The sequence below is a fragment of the Oncorhynchus keta genome, unplaced genomic scaffold (assembly GCF_023373465.1).
Source record: "Oncorhynchus keta strain PuntledgeMale-10-30-2019 unplaced genomic scaffold, Oket_V2 Un_contig_6237_pilon_pilon, whole genome shotgun sequence".
NCBI lineage: Eukaryota > Metazoa > Chordata > Actinopteri > Salmoniformes > Salmonidae > Oncorhynchus > Oncorhynchus keta.
The window spans coordinates 53,339-67,500 of record NW_026288746.1 but is presented as its reverse complement, the minus strand read 5'-3'; the positions used below and the strand labels follow the sequence as shown (position 1 = coordinate 67,500).

General features: G+C 45.8%; 1 pseudogene; it reads left to right on the top strand.

Annotated features, from left to right (window-relative positions):
* LOC127925763 (adhesion G protein-coupled receptor E5-like) overlaps positions 1 to 11,285 on the top strand; it is a 36,976-nt pseudogene extending 25,691 nt beyond the window's left edge.
* The last annotated feature ends 2,877 nt before the right edge of the window (positions 11,286 to 14,162 follow it).

Genomic DNA, 14,162 nt, shown 5'->3' with positions numbered 1-14,162 from the left:
GTGGCTGTACCAAAGTCACATCAAACGCTACACACACCGTATGTTCCTGTTCCCACCTTAGCAGCTTTGCTGTTCTCATGGCCCTCTACCCTGTACAGGTACACACACACACACACACACACACACACACACACACACACACACACACACACACACACACACACACACACACACACACACACACACACACACACACACACACACACACACACACACACACACACACACACACACACACACACACACACACACTGGGTGATATAATGCTCCTTACCTCATGTTGTCAGTTGAATAGGTTGAGTAATGAGTTAAAGGCTGTGTTGTTGATCTGAGGATAGCTTTGCTTAACGTTAACCTCTTTGGGATGGGGGCGGTATTTTCACATCCGGATGAAAAGCCCAAAGTAAACTGCCTGCTACTCAGGCCCAGAAGCTAGGATATGCATATAATTGGTAGATTTGGATAAAGTTTCTAAAACTGTTCATGTCTGTGAGTATAACAGAACTTATTTGGCAGGCAAAACCCCGAAGACAAACCATCCAGGACTTTTTGTTGTTGTTGAGTTAACTGTGTTTTCTATTAGTTTCTTATGGGGAACTAGATGTATGAGGCACTTGCTTGCAGTTCCTATGGCTTCCACTAGATGAGAGTCAAGCCAAGTGTACTTTTTTGTTTGTTGTGCGCGACCTGGAACTCGCTCCACTTTCATTTTATCCTCTATTGAACACAGTATATTCCGTCTTAAATTGTCTCGATTATTGATGTTTTAGGATGGTTTAGGAAAGTTGTTTGAAATGTTTGGACAGAGTTTACAGGTAACTTATTAGATAATTTGTCGTCATGTTGGGCGAGTTGGAACCGGTGTTTTTCTGAATCAAACGTCGAGCCGTAACAGGTTTTAACCTCTTCAGCTATCCTCAGTTAATGTTAAGCATCTTCAGCCATCCTCAGTTAATGTTAAGCATCTTCAGCCATCCTCAGTTAATGTTAAGCATCTTCAGCTATCCTCAGTTAATGTTAAGCATCTTCAGCTATCCTCAGTTAATGTTAAGCATCTTCAGCTATCCTCAGTTAATATTAAGCATCTTCAGCTATCCTCAGTTAATGTTAAGCATCTTCAGCTATCCTCAGTTAATGTTAAGCATCTTCAGCTATCCTCAGTTAATGTTAAGCATCTTCAGCTATCCTACATTTACATTTACATTTAAGTCATTTAGCAGACGCTCTTATCCAGAGCGACTTACAAATTGGTGCATTCACCTTATGACATCCAGTAGAACAGTCACTTTACAATAGTGCATCTAAATCTTAAAGGGGGGGGGGGGGTGAGAAGGATTACTTATCCTATCCTAGGTATTCCTTAAAGAGGTGGGGTTTCAGGTGTCTCCGGAAGGTGGTGATTGACTCCGCTGTCCTGGCGTCGTGAGGGAGTTTATTCCACCATTGGGGCCAGAGCAGCGAAAAGTTTTGACTGGGCTGAGCGGGAACTGTACTTCCTCAGTGGTAAGGAGGCGAGCAGGCCAGAGGTGGATGAACGCAGTGCCCTTGTTTGGGTGTAGGGCCTGATCAGAGCCTGGAGGTACTGAGGTGCCGTTCCCCTCACAGCTCCGTAGGCAAGCACCATGGTCTTGTAGTGGATGCGAGCTTCAACTGGAAGCCAGTGGAGAGAGCGGAGGAGCGGGGTGACGTGAGAGAACTTGGGAAGGTTGAACACCAGACGGGCTGCGGCGTTCTGGATGAGTTGTAGGGGTTTAATGGCACAGGCAGGGAGCCCAGCCAACAGCGAGTTGCAGTAATCCAGACGGGAGATGACAAGTGCCTGGATTAGGACCTGCGCCGCTTCCTGTGTGAGGCAGGGTCGTACTCTGCGGATGTTGTAGAGCATGAACCTACAGGAACGGGCCACCGCCTTGATGTTAGTTGAGAACGACAGGGTGTTGTCCAGGATCACGCCAAGGTTCTTAGCGCTCTGGGAGGAGGACACAATGGAGTTGTCAACCGTGATGGCGAGATCATGGAACGGGCAGTCCTTCCCTGGGAGGAAGAGCAGCTCCGTCTTGCCGAGGTTCAGCTTGAGGTGGTGATCCGTCATCCACACTGATATGTCTGCCAGACATGCAGAGATGCGATTCGCCACCTGGTCATCAGAAGGGGGAAAGGAGAAGATTAATTGTGTGTCGTCTGCATAGCAATGATAGGAGAGACCATGTGAGGTTATGACAGAGCCAAGTGACTTGGTGTATAGCGAGAATAGGAGAGGGCCTAGAACAGAGCCCTGGGGGACACCAGTGGTGAGAGCGCGTGGTGAGGAGACAGATTCTCGCCACGCCACCTGGTAGGAGCGACCTGTCAGGTAGGACGCAATCCAAGCGTGGGCCGCGCCGGAGATGCCCAACTCGGAGAGGGTGGAGAGGAGGATCTGATGGTTCACAGTATCGAAGGCAGCCGATAGGTCTAGAAGGATAAGAGCAGAGGAGAGAGAGTTAGCTTTAGCAGTGCGGAGCGCCTCCGTGATACAGAGAAGAGCAGTCTCAGTTGAATGACTAGTCTTGAAACCTGACTGATTTGGATCAAGAAGGTCATTCAGAGAGATATAGCGGGAGAGCTGGCCAAGGACGGCACGTTCAAGAGTTTTGGAGAGAAAATAAAGAAGGGATACTGGTCTGTAGTTGTTGACATCGGAGGGATCGAGTGTAGGTTTTTTCAGAAGGGGTGCAACTCTCGCTCTCTTGAAGACGGAAGGGACGTAGCCAGCGGTCAGGGATGAGTTGATGAGCGAGGTGAGGTAAGGGAGAAGGTCTCCGGAAATGGTCTGGAGAAGAGAGGAGGGGATAGGGTCAAGCGGGCAGGTTGTTGGGCGGCCGGCCGTCACAAGATGCGAGATTTAATCTGGAGAGAGAGGGGAGAAAGAGGTCAGAGCACAGAGTAGGGCAGTGTGAGCAGAACCAGCGGTGCCGTTTGACTTAGCAAACGAGGATCGGATGTCGTCGACCTTCTTTTCAAAATGTTTGACGAAGTCATCTGCGGAGAGGGAGGAGGGGGAGGGGGAGGAGGATTCAGGAGGGAGGAGAAGGTGGCAAAGAGCTTCCTAGGGTTAGAGGCAGATGCTTGGAATTTAGAGTGGTAGAAAATGGCTTTAGCAGCAGAGACAGAGGAGGAAAATGTAGAGAGGAGGGAGTGAAAGGATGCCAGGTCCGCAGGGAGGCGAGTTTTCCTCCATTTCCGCTCGGCTGCCCGGAGCCCTGTTCTGTGAGCTCGCAATGAGTCGTCGAGCCACGGGGCAGGAGGGGAGGACCGAGCCGGCCTGGAGGATAGGGGACATAGAGAGTCAAAGGATGCAGAAAGGGAGGAGAGGAGGGTTGAGGAGGCAGAATCAGGAGATAGGTTGGAGAAGGTTTGAGCAGAGTGAAGAGATGATAGGATGGAAGAGGAGAGAGTAGCGGGGGAGAGAGAGCGAAGGTTGGGACGACGCGATACCATCCGAGTAGGGGCAGTGTGGGAGGTGTTGGATGAGAGCGAGAGGGAAAAGGATACAAGGTAGTGGTCGGAGACTTGGAGGGGAGTTGCAATGAGGTTAGTGGAAGAACAGCATCTAGTAAAGATGAGGTCGAGCGTATTGCCTGCCTTGTGAGTAGGGGGGGAAGGTGAGAGGGTGAGGTCAAAAGAGGAGAGGAGTGGAAAGAAGGAGGCAGAGAGGAATGAGTCAAAGGTAGACGTGGGGAGGTTAAAGTCGCCCAGCACTGTGAGAGGTGAGCCGTCCTCAGGAAAGGAGCTTATCAAGGTATCAAGCTCATTGATGAACTCTCCGAGGGAACCTGGAGGGCGATAAATGATAAGGATGTTAAGCTTGAAAGGGCTGGTAACTGTGACAGCATGGAATTCAAAGGAGGCGATAGACAGATGGGTAAGGGGAGAAAGAGAGAATGACCACTTGGGAGAGATGAGGATCCCGGTGCCACCACCCCGCTGACCAGAAGCTCTCGGGGTGTGCGAGAACACGTGGGCGGACGAAGAGAGAGCAGTAGGAGTAGCAGTGTTGTCTGTGGTGATCCATGTTTCCGTCAGTGCCAAGAAGTCGAGGGACTGGAGGGAGGCATAGGCTGAGATGAACTCTGCCTTGTTGGCCGCAGATCGGCAGTTCCAGAGGCTACCGGAGACCTGGAACTCCACGTGGGTCGTGCGCGCTGGGACCACCAGATTAGGGTGGCCGCGGCCACGCGATGTGGAGCGTTTGTATGGTCTGTGCAGAGAGGAGAGAACAGGGATAGACAGACACATAGTTGACAGGCTACAGAAGAGGCTACGCTAATGCAAAAGAGATTGGAATGACAAGTGGACTACACGTCTCGAATGTTCAGAAAGTTAAGCTTACGTAGCAAGAATCTTATTGACTAAAATGATTAAAATGATAGAGTACTGCTGAAGTAGGCTAGCTGGCAGTGGCTGTGTTGTTGACACTACACTAATCAAGTCGTTCCGTTGAGTGTAATAGTTTCTGCAGTGCTACTATTCGGGGGCTAGCTGGCTAGCTAGCAGTGTTGTTTACGTTACGTTGCGTTAAAAGAACGACAATAGCTGGCTAGCTAACCTAGAAAATCGCTCTAGACTACACAATTATCTTTGATACAAAGACGGCTATGTAGCTAGCTGTGTAGCTAGCTACGATCAAACAAATCAAACCGTTGTACTGTAATGAAATGAAATGAAAATGTGATACTACCTGTGAATGCGACCGGGTTGTTGAGTCCTATTCGGTAGACGTTGGCTAGCTGTCGGCTAGCTGTTGGCTAGCTGTCGGCTAGCTGTTGGCTAGCTGTCGGCTAGCTGTTGGCTAGTTGTTGGCTAGCTAGCATAGTCTCCTACGTTAAGGACGACAAATAGCTGGCTAGCTAACCTCGGTAAATTAAGATAATCACTCTAAGACTACACATTCTAAACTACACAATTATCTTGGATACGAAGACAGCAAAGACAGCTATGTAGCTAGCTAACACTACACTAATCAAGTCGTTCAGTTGAGTGTAATAGTTACTACAGTGCTGCTAATCGGTGGGCGTTTGCTAGCTGGCTAGCTGCTGGGCAAATAGCAGTGAAGACTACGTTAGGACGACGAAATACGATAATTATGCAATTATCTTAGATACAAAGACGGCTATGTAGCTAGCTAAGAAGCAATTGCTAAGATTAGACAAATCAAACCGTTGTACTATAATGAAATGTAATGAAATGTAATGAAAAAGTTATACTACCTGCGGAGCGAAGTGCCGATGCGACCGCTCGCTCCAACCCTCAGTTAATGTTAAGCATCTTCAGCTATCCTCAGTTAATGTTAAGCATCTTCAGCTATCCTCAATTAATGTTAAGCATCTTCAGCTATCCTCAGTTAATGTTAAGCATCTTCAGCTATCCTCAGTTAATGTTAGCTATCCTCAGCATCTTCAGCCATCCTCAGTTAATGTTAAGCATCCTCAGCTATCCTCAGTTAATGTTATGCATCTTCAGCTCTCTCTTGCTCACTCTCTCTCTCTCTTGCTCACTCTCTCTCTCTCTCTCTCTCTCTCTCTCTCTCTCTCTCTCTCTCTCTCTCTCTCTCTCTCTCTCTCTCTCTCTCTCTCTCTCTCTCTCTTCCTCACTCTCTCTCTCTAGAACACCTTTGAGCTGCGTCTGTTGACGTGGCTGGGTCTGTCGGTGTCTGTGGTGTGTCTGTTGCTGTGCATCCTGACATTCTGGCTGTGTCGGTCCATCCAGGAGACACGCACCACCATCCACCTCCACCTCTGTGTCTGCCTCTTCATCGCTGACCTCGTCTTCCTCACCGGAACCTCTCACACACAGAACAAGGTGGGTTTAGGGATTTGGGGAGTGTGTGTGTGAGTTTGTGTGTGTGAGGGATCAAGGTATATATAGCAATATCTCTTTTTAATATTTTCCTTGTCACTTTGAAATTTGGTGTTGCTCCCCCCTAGGATCTTGTACCCCCTTCTGTGCCCAGGATGACAAAAAATGAACATAACATTTTTACATACAGTCAGATCTGAATTTAAGCTAAATTTGACTTTTATCCTATTCATTTCTCCTCCTCTCCTCTCCTCTCCTCTCCTCTCCTCTCCTCTCCTCTCCTCTCCTCTCCTCTCCTCTCCTCTCCTCTCCTCTAAGGGAGGATGTGGGTTTGTAGCAGGTCTCCTCCACCTGTTCTTCCTAGGATCCTTCAGTTGGATGTTGTTAGAGGGGTTCAGCTCTACCTCATGGTGGTCCTGGTCTTCAACACTACCATAAGGTATTGGATATATTTACTCTATGGTTATAAATGATTATGCGTTAGTATTATTTATTGTGGTCCTTCTGTGGCTCAGTTGGTAGAGCATTTACCTAGTGGTTATAAATGATTATGCACACATGACTGTTAGTATAAAAGCGTATTTAGAGTATATATTTGTATTTATTTGTATTATACATTTATGTTATATTAATTTAGACATGTAATGTCTGTATTTATATTATTTCCTAATCTATTATATATTTTCATTATATTTATTTCTTACAACTTTATTTTATTTCTTACAACGTTATATTATCTCTCTATTATCTACCTTGGTTTGTTACCTTTTCATTTAACTGCTATTCTATGAAGCTCTGGGATTCATCTTCTTACTGTAATCCTCTGTACCTGTATTCTATGAAGCTCTGGGATTCATCTTCTTACTGTAATCCTCTGTACCTGTATTTTATGAATCTCTGGGATTCTTCTTCTTATTGTAAACCTCTGTACCTGTATTTAATGAAGCTCTGTGATTCTTCGTCTTACTGTAATCCTCTGTACCTGTATTTTATGAAGCTCTGTGATTCTTCCTCTTACTGTAGACCTCTGTACCTGCATGCTGTGGGATATGGACTGCCACTGACTATAGTCATCATCTCTGCTATCACATACCCAGATGGATATGGTACCACACAACAGTGAGTCTGAGTCTGTGTGTGGGTGTGTGTGTGGGTGTGTGTGTGTGTGTGTGGGTGTGTGGGTGTGTGGGTGTGGGTGTGGGTGTGTGTGAGACTGTGTAGCAAATCTGTCCCATATAAATAACAATATATAACATTATTAGTAGATGGTATATATTAACATTATTCTAACGTTATCCTGTCTCTGTCAGCTGTTGGTTAATTCTCTGGAGAGAGGTGTTATTAAACATAAATATAACATGTAAATAATACCAGATAACCTCTAACATTATCCAGCTGATGGTTGTCTCTGGAGAGAGGTTTTATAAAACGTAAATATAACATAAATATAACATGTAAATAATACCAGATAACCTAATTCTAACGTTATCCTCTCTGTGTGTCAGCTGTTGGCTGTCTCTGGAGAGAGGATTCATCTGGAGTTTCTTCGGCCCAGTGTGCACCATCATCTTCCTCAACGCTTTCTTCTTCATCATCACTGTCTGGAGGCTGGCCCAGAAGTTCTCTAGTCTCAACCCTGACCTCTCCAACCTACGCAAGATCAAGTAAGGAGAGAGAGAGAGAGAGAGATGGGGGAGAGAGAGAGAGATGGGGAGAGAAAAAGAGAGAGAGAAATGGAGAGAGAGAGATGGGGAGAGAAAGAGAGAGAGAGAGAGAGAGAGAGAGAGAGAGAGAGAGAGAGAGAGAGAGAGAGAGAGAGAGAGAGAGAGAGAGAGAGAGAGTGTGTGAAACTGAGAGACAGAAAGAGGGATGGAGGGAGAGAGAGAGAGAGTGTGAAACTGAGAGACAGAAAGAGGGATGGAGGGAGAGAGAGAGAGCGAGAGCGTAACCTATACACTAGGAGTCAGGAAGCAGGTGCAGAAGGAGAGTTTATTTATGAGAACAAGTAGATAAACTCAACAGGAGCAGCGTACTGAATGTGAACGGAACCAATACTGCCCGAAGACAGGCTACTGAGGGCTAAATAAAGGGGAAGTAATCAAGGTAATGATGGAGTCCAAGTACCGAGAGGGAGCAGGTGTGCATAATGTGGGTTGCCAGGTGTGCATAATGTGGGTTGCCAGGTGCATGGTTGCCAGGACCGAGGTTAGTAGACCGACGCAGCGCTGGAGACAGTGAATGGAACTCAGGTGTCAAGGTGGGGGAAGAGACAGAGACAGTGAATGGAAAGGTGTGCAGGTAATTATGTAACAGGGGAAGAGACAGCAGGAATGGAACACAGGTGTAGGTTAACAGGGGAAGAGACAGAGACAGTGAATGGAACACAACAGGTGTAACAGGGGAAGAGACAGAGACAGTGAATGGAACTCAGGTGTAACAGGTGTGACAGGGGAAGAGACAGAGACAGTGAATGGAACACAGGTGTAACAGGTGTAACAGGGGAAGAGACAGAGACAGTGAATGGAACACAGGTGTAACAGGTGTAACAGGTGTAACAGGTGTGACAGGAGAAGAGACAGAGACAGTGAATGGAACACAGGTGTAACAGGTGTAACAGGAGAAGAGACAGAGACAGTGAATGGAACACAGGTGTAACAGGTGTAACAGGTGTGACAGGGGAAGAGACAGAGACAGTGAATGGAACACAGGTGTAACAGGTGTGACAGGGGAAGAGACAGAGACAGTGAATGGAACACAGGTGTAACAGGTGTGACAGGAGAAGAGACAGAGACAGTGAATGGAACACAGGTGTAACAGGTGTAACAGGAGAAGAGACAGAGACAGTGAATGGAACACAGGTGTAACAGGTGTAACAGGTGTAACAGGGGAAGAGACAGAGACAGTGAATGGAACACAGGTGTAACAGGTGTGACAGGGGAAGAGACAGAGACAGTGAATGGAACACAGGTGTAACAGGTGTAACAGGGGAAGAGACAGGGAAGAGACAGAGACAGTGAATGGAACACAGGTGTAACAGGTGTGACAGGGGAAGAGACAGAGACAGTGAATGGAACACAGGTGTAACAGGTGTGACAGGGGAAGAGACAGAGACAGTGAATGGAACACAGGTGTAACAGGTGTGACAGGGGAAGAGAGGGGAAGAGACAGAGACAGTGAATGGAACTCAGGTGTAACAGGTGTGACAGGAGAAGAGACAGAGACAGTGAATGGAACACAGGTGTAACAGGTGTGACAGGGGAAGAGAGGGGAAGAGACAGAGACAGTGAATGGAACACAGGTGTAACAGGTGTAACAGGGGAAGAGACAGAGACAGTGAATGGAACTCAGGTGTAACAGGGGAAGAGAGGGGAAGAGACAGAGACAGTGAATGGAACACAGGTGTAACAGGTGTGACAGGGGAAGAGAGGGGAAGAGACAGAGACAGTGATGTAGAGAGACAAAAAGAGAAGCGGAGAGATAGGTGAATGTAGAAATGTAGTGAATGTATGGACAGTGACAAATCCTTGGTGTGAATAAATTAATTTATGCAATTCAGTTTTTAGCTGTGATAGTACATTAAATAAATCTGTACTAAAACGTTTCCCTCTTCCCTCCTTCCACCCCTCTCCTCCCTCCTCCTCCCCTCCCCCTCACCCCCCTCACCCCTCCCCGCTCCCCCTCCTCCCCCTCCCACTCCCCCCCCCCCTCACCCCTCCCCCTTCCCCCTCCTCCTCCCCTCCCCCTCCTCCCCCCCTCGCCCCTCATCCCCCCTCCCATCCCCCTACCCTCCCTCCCTCCCACCCCCTCCCTCCTCCTCTCCTCTCTCCCCCTCCCTCCCCCCTCCTTCCCTCCTCCTCCCTCTCCTCCCCCTCCTCCCCCCCCCCCTCCTCCTCCTCCCCTCTCTCTCTCCAGGGTGTTCACAGTGACAGCAGTGGCCCAGCTGTGTGTGTTGGGTACTATGTGGATATTTGGAGTGTTCCAGTTCCAAGAGGAGGGGACAGTGGTCATGACATATCTCTTCACTATCCTCAACTCTCTACAGGGAGCACTGCTGTTCATCATGCACTGCCTACTGAACAAAACGGTATGGGGGTGTGTGTGTGTGTGTGTGTGTGTGTGTGTGTGTGTGTGTGTGTGTGTGTGTGTGTGTGTGTGTGTGTGTGTGTGTGTGTGTGTGTGTGTGTGTGTGTGTGTGTGTGTGTGTGTGTGTGTGTGTGTGTAACACTGTGCTCTGCTTCCCCCATCAGGTGAGAGAGGAGTATGGCAAGCTCCTGTCCTGTATCTGCACACCACTGAAGAAGAGATACTCAGAGGTCAGCACTACCAACCCTTCTTCCAGCCACTCCCAGGTACACACACACACACACACACACACACACAAACAGACACACACACACACACACACACACACACACACACACACACACACACACACACACACACACACACACACACACACACACACACACACACACACACACACACACACACACACACACACACACACACACACACACACACACACACACACACACACACACACAATTTTCACTAAGTTAACCTCTGTCCTTTGACATTTGTCTGTCCTAGGGGTCAAGGAGCGCAGAGACCACGGGGGAGTCGCAGATCTGACGTCACCAAACCCCCATAATGCACCTCTTTACCCCTCCTCCCATGACAAAGGTTCCCACTAGATGTTCAAACTGTAAAGTCAAAATGGTCACTATCGTAAACATTTATGAAAACAAATATTTGTGTTTAGCGGTGTGGTTAAGATATATTGTAGAAATGTGAAGTGTTTCTGATTTAGTATCTTGGCCAGATAGTGACACACCAGAAACACTCAGCCCGAGGATAGTACTGTTCAGACCAGGTTAGTAGAAAATGTGTCCAACTATCCCCCCGGATAGTAAACATGGTCCACTAGCCAGGTTGGCCAGAACCTTCAGTTCCATCCCTGATTAGACACTTCATATCAAACTTGATGTTAATTAACCACTGTCTTATCAAGCATTAGGTTATCCAATCAGAAGTTATGTGATCTTCATGTCATCCAATTGGAATCCATATGGTCTTTATGTCATTCAATCAGAAGTTACATGATCTTCATGTCATCCAATAGGAATCCATATGGTCTTTATGTCATCCAATCAGAAGTTACATGATCTTAATGTCATCCAATAGGAATCCATATGGTCTTCATGTCATCCAATAGAAACGAAAATCCTCTTTATGTCATCCAACAGGAATCTATATGATGTTTATGTCATCCGATATGATATTTATGTAATTTTCACAACCACAAAAGAAAGGTACTATTTTCCACCACTTTTATGAAATCATAAACGTGATAAACAGAAGCTTTCTTCCTTTACATGAATGTGATAGATTCATAGTAATATTTATTACCAAGAGCACAAGATAGGGTGACTGTTCTACACAAATAAATCCAAAGGGATTTAGAAAAACATTAAGTGAAGATATGTGTTAGTTGTGACCTACTGGACTGTTATACTGTTATACTGTTAATGTGTTATTGATCTTTAACACTTTATTAATAACATTTAAGAATAATATGCATGTTTATACATTCAGGCTAGTAATGTTTACACATTCTTATAAATGTTTACAAAAATAATTGTAAATAGTTTATAAATTGTTAAAAGGTTTATTCATGATAGTTATTATCAAGTGTTACCATGGACACCTCTATGTACCTCTACTACCATTAAAAATATTGGGGTCACTTAGAAATGTCCTTGTTTATGAAAGAAAAGCACAGAATTTGTCCATTAAAATAACATAAAATTGATCAGAAATACAGTGTAGACATTATTAATATTGTAAATGACTATTGTAGCTGGAAACTACTGATTCTGTTATAGAATATCTAGGCGTACAGAGGCCCATTATCAGAAACCATCACTCCTGGAAACTACTGATTCTGTTATAGAATATCTAGGCGTACAGAGGCCCATTATCAGAAACCATCACTCCTGTTTTCCAATGGCTCATTTCATTAGCTAATCCAAGTGTATCATTTTAAAATGCTAATTGATCATTAGTAAAACCTTTTTCAATTATGTTAGCACAGCTGAAAACTGTGATGATAAAAGGAGCAATAAAACTGGCCTTCTTTAGACTAGTTGAGGATTCAGCATTTGTGGGTTCGATTACAGGCTCAAAATGGCTAGAAACAAATAACTTTCTTCTGAAACTCGTCAGTCTGTTCTTGTTCTGATAAATGAAGGCTATTCCATGCGTGAAATTGCCAAGAAACTGAAGATCTCGTACAACGCTGTGTACTAGTCACTTCACAGAACAACGCAAACTGGCTCTAACCAGAATAGAAAGAGGAGTGGGAGGCCCCGGTGAACAACTGAGCAAGCGGACAAGTACATTAGAGTGTCTAGTTTGAGAAAAAGGTGCCTCACAAGTCCTCAACTGGCAGCTTCATTAACCTGTGGAACCCCGTTCCGCTAGCGGAACCCTCGCCAAAAGCCAATGAAATTGCAGGGCGCCAAATACAAATCAACAGAAATCTCATAAATCAAATTTCTCAAACATACAATTATTAGGCACCATTTTAAAGAAACAATTCTTGTTAATCCAGCCACAGTGTCTGATTTCAAAAATGCTTTACAGCGAAAGCTCCCCAAACGATTATGTTAGGTCACCACCTAGTCACAGAAAAACTCAGCCATTTTTCCAGCCAAAGAGAGGAGCTAACTCTCTCGTGACAGCGCGCCACAAGCCTGTGACACTGTGGCAGACCACTGACTCAAAGAGCTCCCATTCCTCCCTCCTTTATAGTAGAAGCCTGAAACAACGTTCTAAAGACGGTTGACATCTAGTGGAAGCCTTAGGAAGTGCAAAATGACCCACATCCCACTGTGTATTCAATAGCGGCTGAGATCAAAAACTGCAAACCTCCGATTTAGTTAAATAGTACCCGCAAAACACTAGTCTCAACGTCAACAGAGGAGAGGTGACTGCGGATGTATTCCTTCTAGGAAGAGTTGCTGAGAAAAACCTATATCTCAGACTGGCCAATAAAATCTATTAAGATAGACAAAAGTAAACAATTACAGGCAGAGGAACTTTCTGATCAATTTGATGTTACTTTAATGGACAAAACATTTGCTTTTCTTTCAAAAACAAGGACATTTCTAAGTGACCCCAAACTTTTGAACAGTAGTGTACTGTCGTGGCCAAAAGTTTTGAGAATGACACAAATATATATTTTCACAAAGTCTGCTGCCTCAGTTTGTATGATGGCAATTTGCATATACTCCGGAATGTTATGAAGTGTGATCAGATGAATTGCCATTAATTGCAAAGTCCCTCTTTGCCATGCAAATGAACGGAATCCCCCAAAAACATTTCAACTGCTACCCACTGCGGAAGGGTAGCCTAGTGGTTAGACCGTTCGACTAGTAACCGAAAGGTTGCAAGTTCAAATCCCTCATCTGATTTTCTGCCCCTGAACAAGGTAGTTAACACACTGTTCCTAGGCTGTCATTGAAAATAAGATATTTTTCTTAACTGACCTGTCTAGTTAAAAAAAGGATATTGCTGCCAGTAAGATTGCACCTAAATCAACCATTTATCAGATCATCAAGAACTTCAAGGAGAGCTGTTCAATTGTTGTGAAGAAGGCTTCAGGGTGCCCAATAATGTCCAGCAAGCGCCCGGACCGTCTCCTCAAGTTGATTTAGCTGCAGGATCGGGGCACCACCAGTACAGAGCTTGCTCAGGAATGGCAGCAGGCAGGTGTGAGCACTGCACACAGTGAGGTCAAGTCTTTTGGAGGATGACCTGGTGTCAAGAAGGGCAGCAAAGAAGCTACTTCTCTCCAGGAAAAACATCAGGGACAGACTGATAGTCTGCAAAAGGTACAGGGATTGGACTGCTGAGGACTGGGGTGAAGTCATTTTCTCTGATGAATCTCCTTTCCGATTGTTTGGGGCATCCATCAGTTCTGTGTCATGCCAACAGTAAAGCATCCTGAGATCATTCATGTGTGGGGTTGCTTCTCAGCCAAGGGAGTGGGCTCACTCACAATTATGCCAAAGAACACAGCCATGAATGAAGAATGGTACCAACACATCCTCCGAGAGCAACTTCTCCCAACCATCCAGGAAAAGTTTGATGACGAACAATGCCTTTTCCAGTACGATGGAGCACCTTGCCATGAGGCAAAAGTGATAACTAAGTGGGTCGGGGAAAAAAACATTGATATTTTGGGTCCAAGACCAGGAAACTCCCCAGACCTTAATCCCACTGAGAACTTGTGGTCAATCCTCAAGAGGTGGGTGGACAAA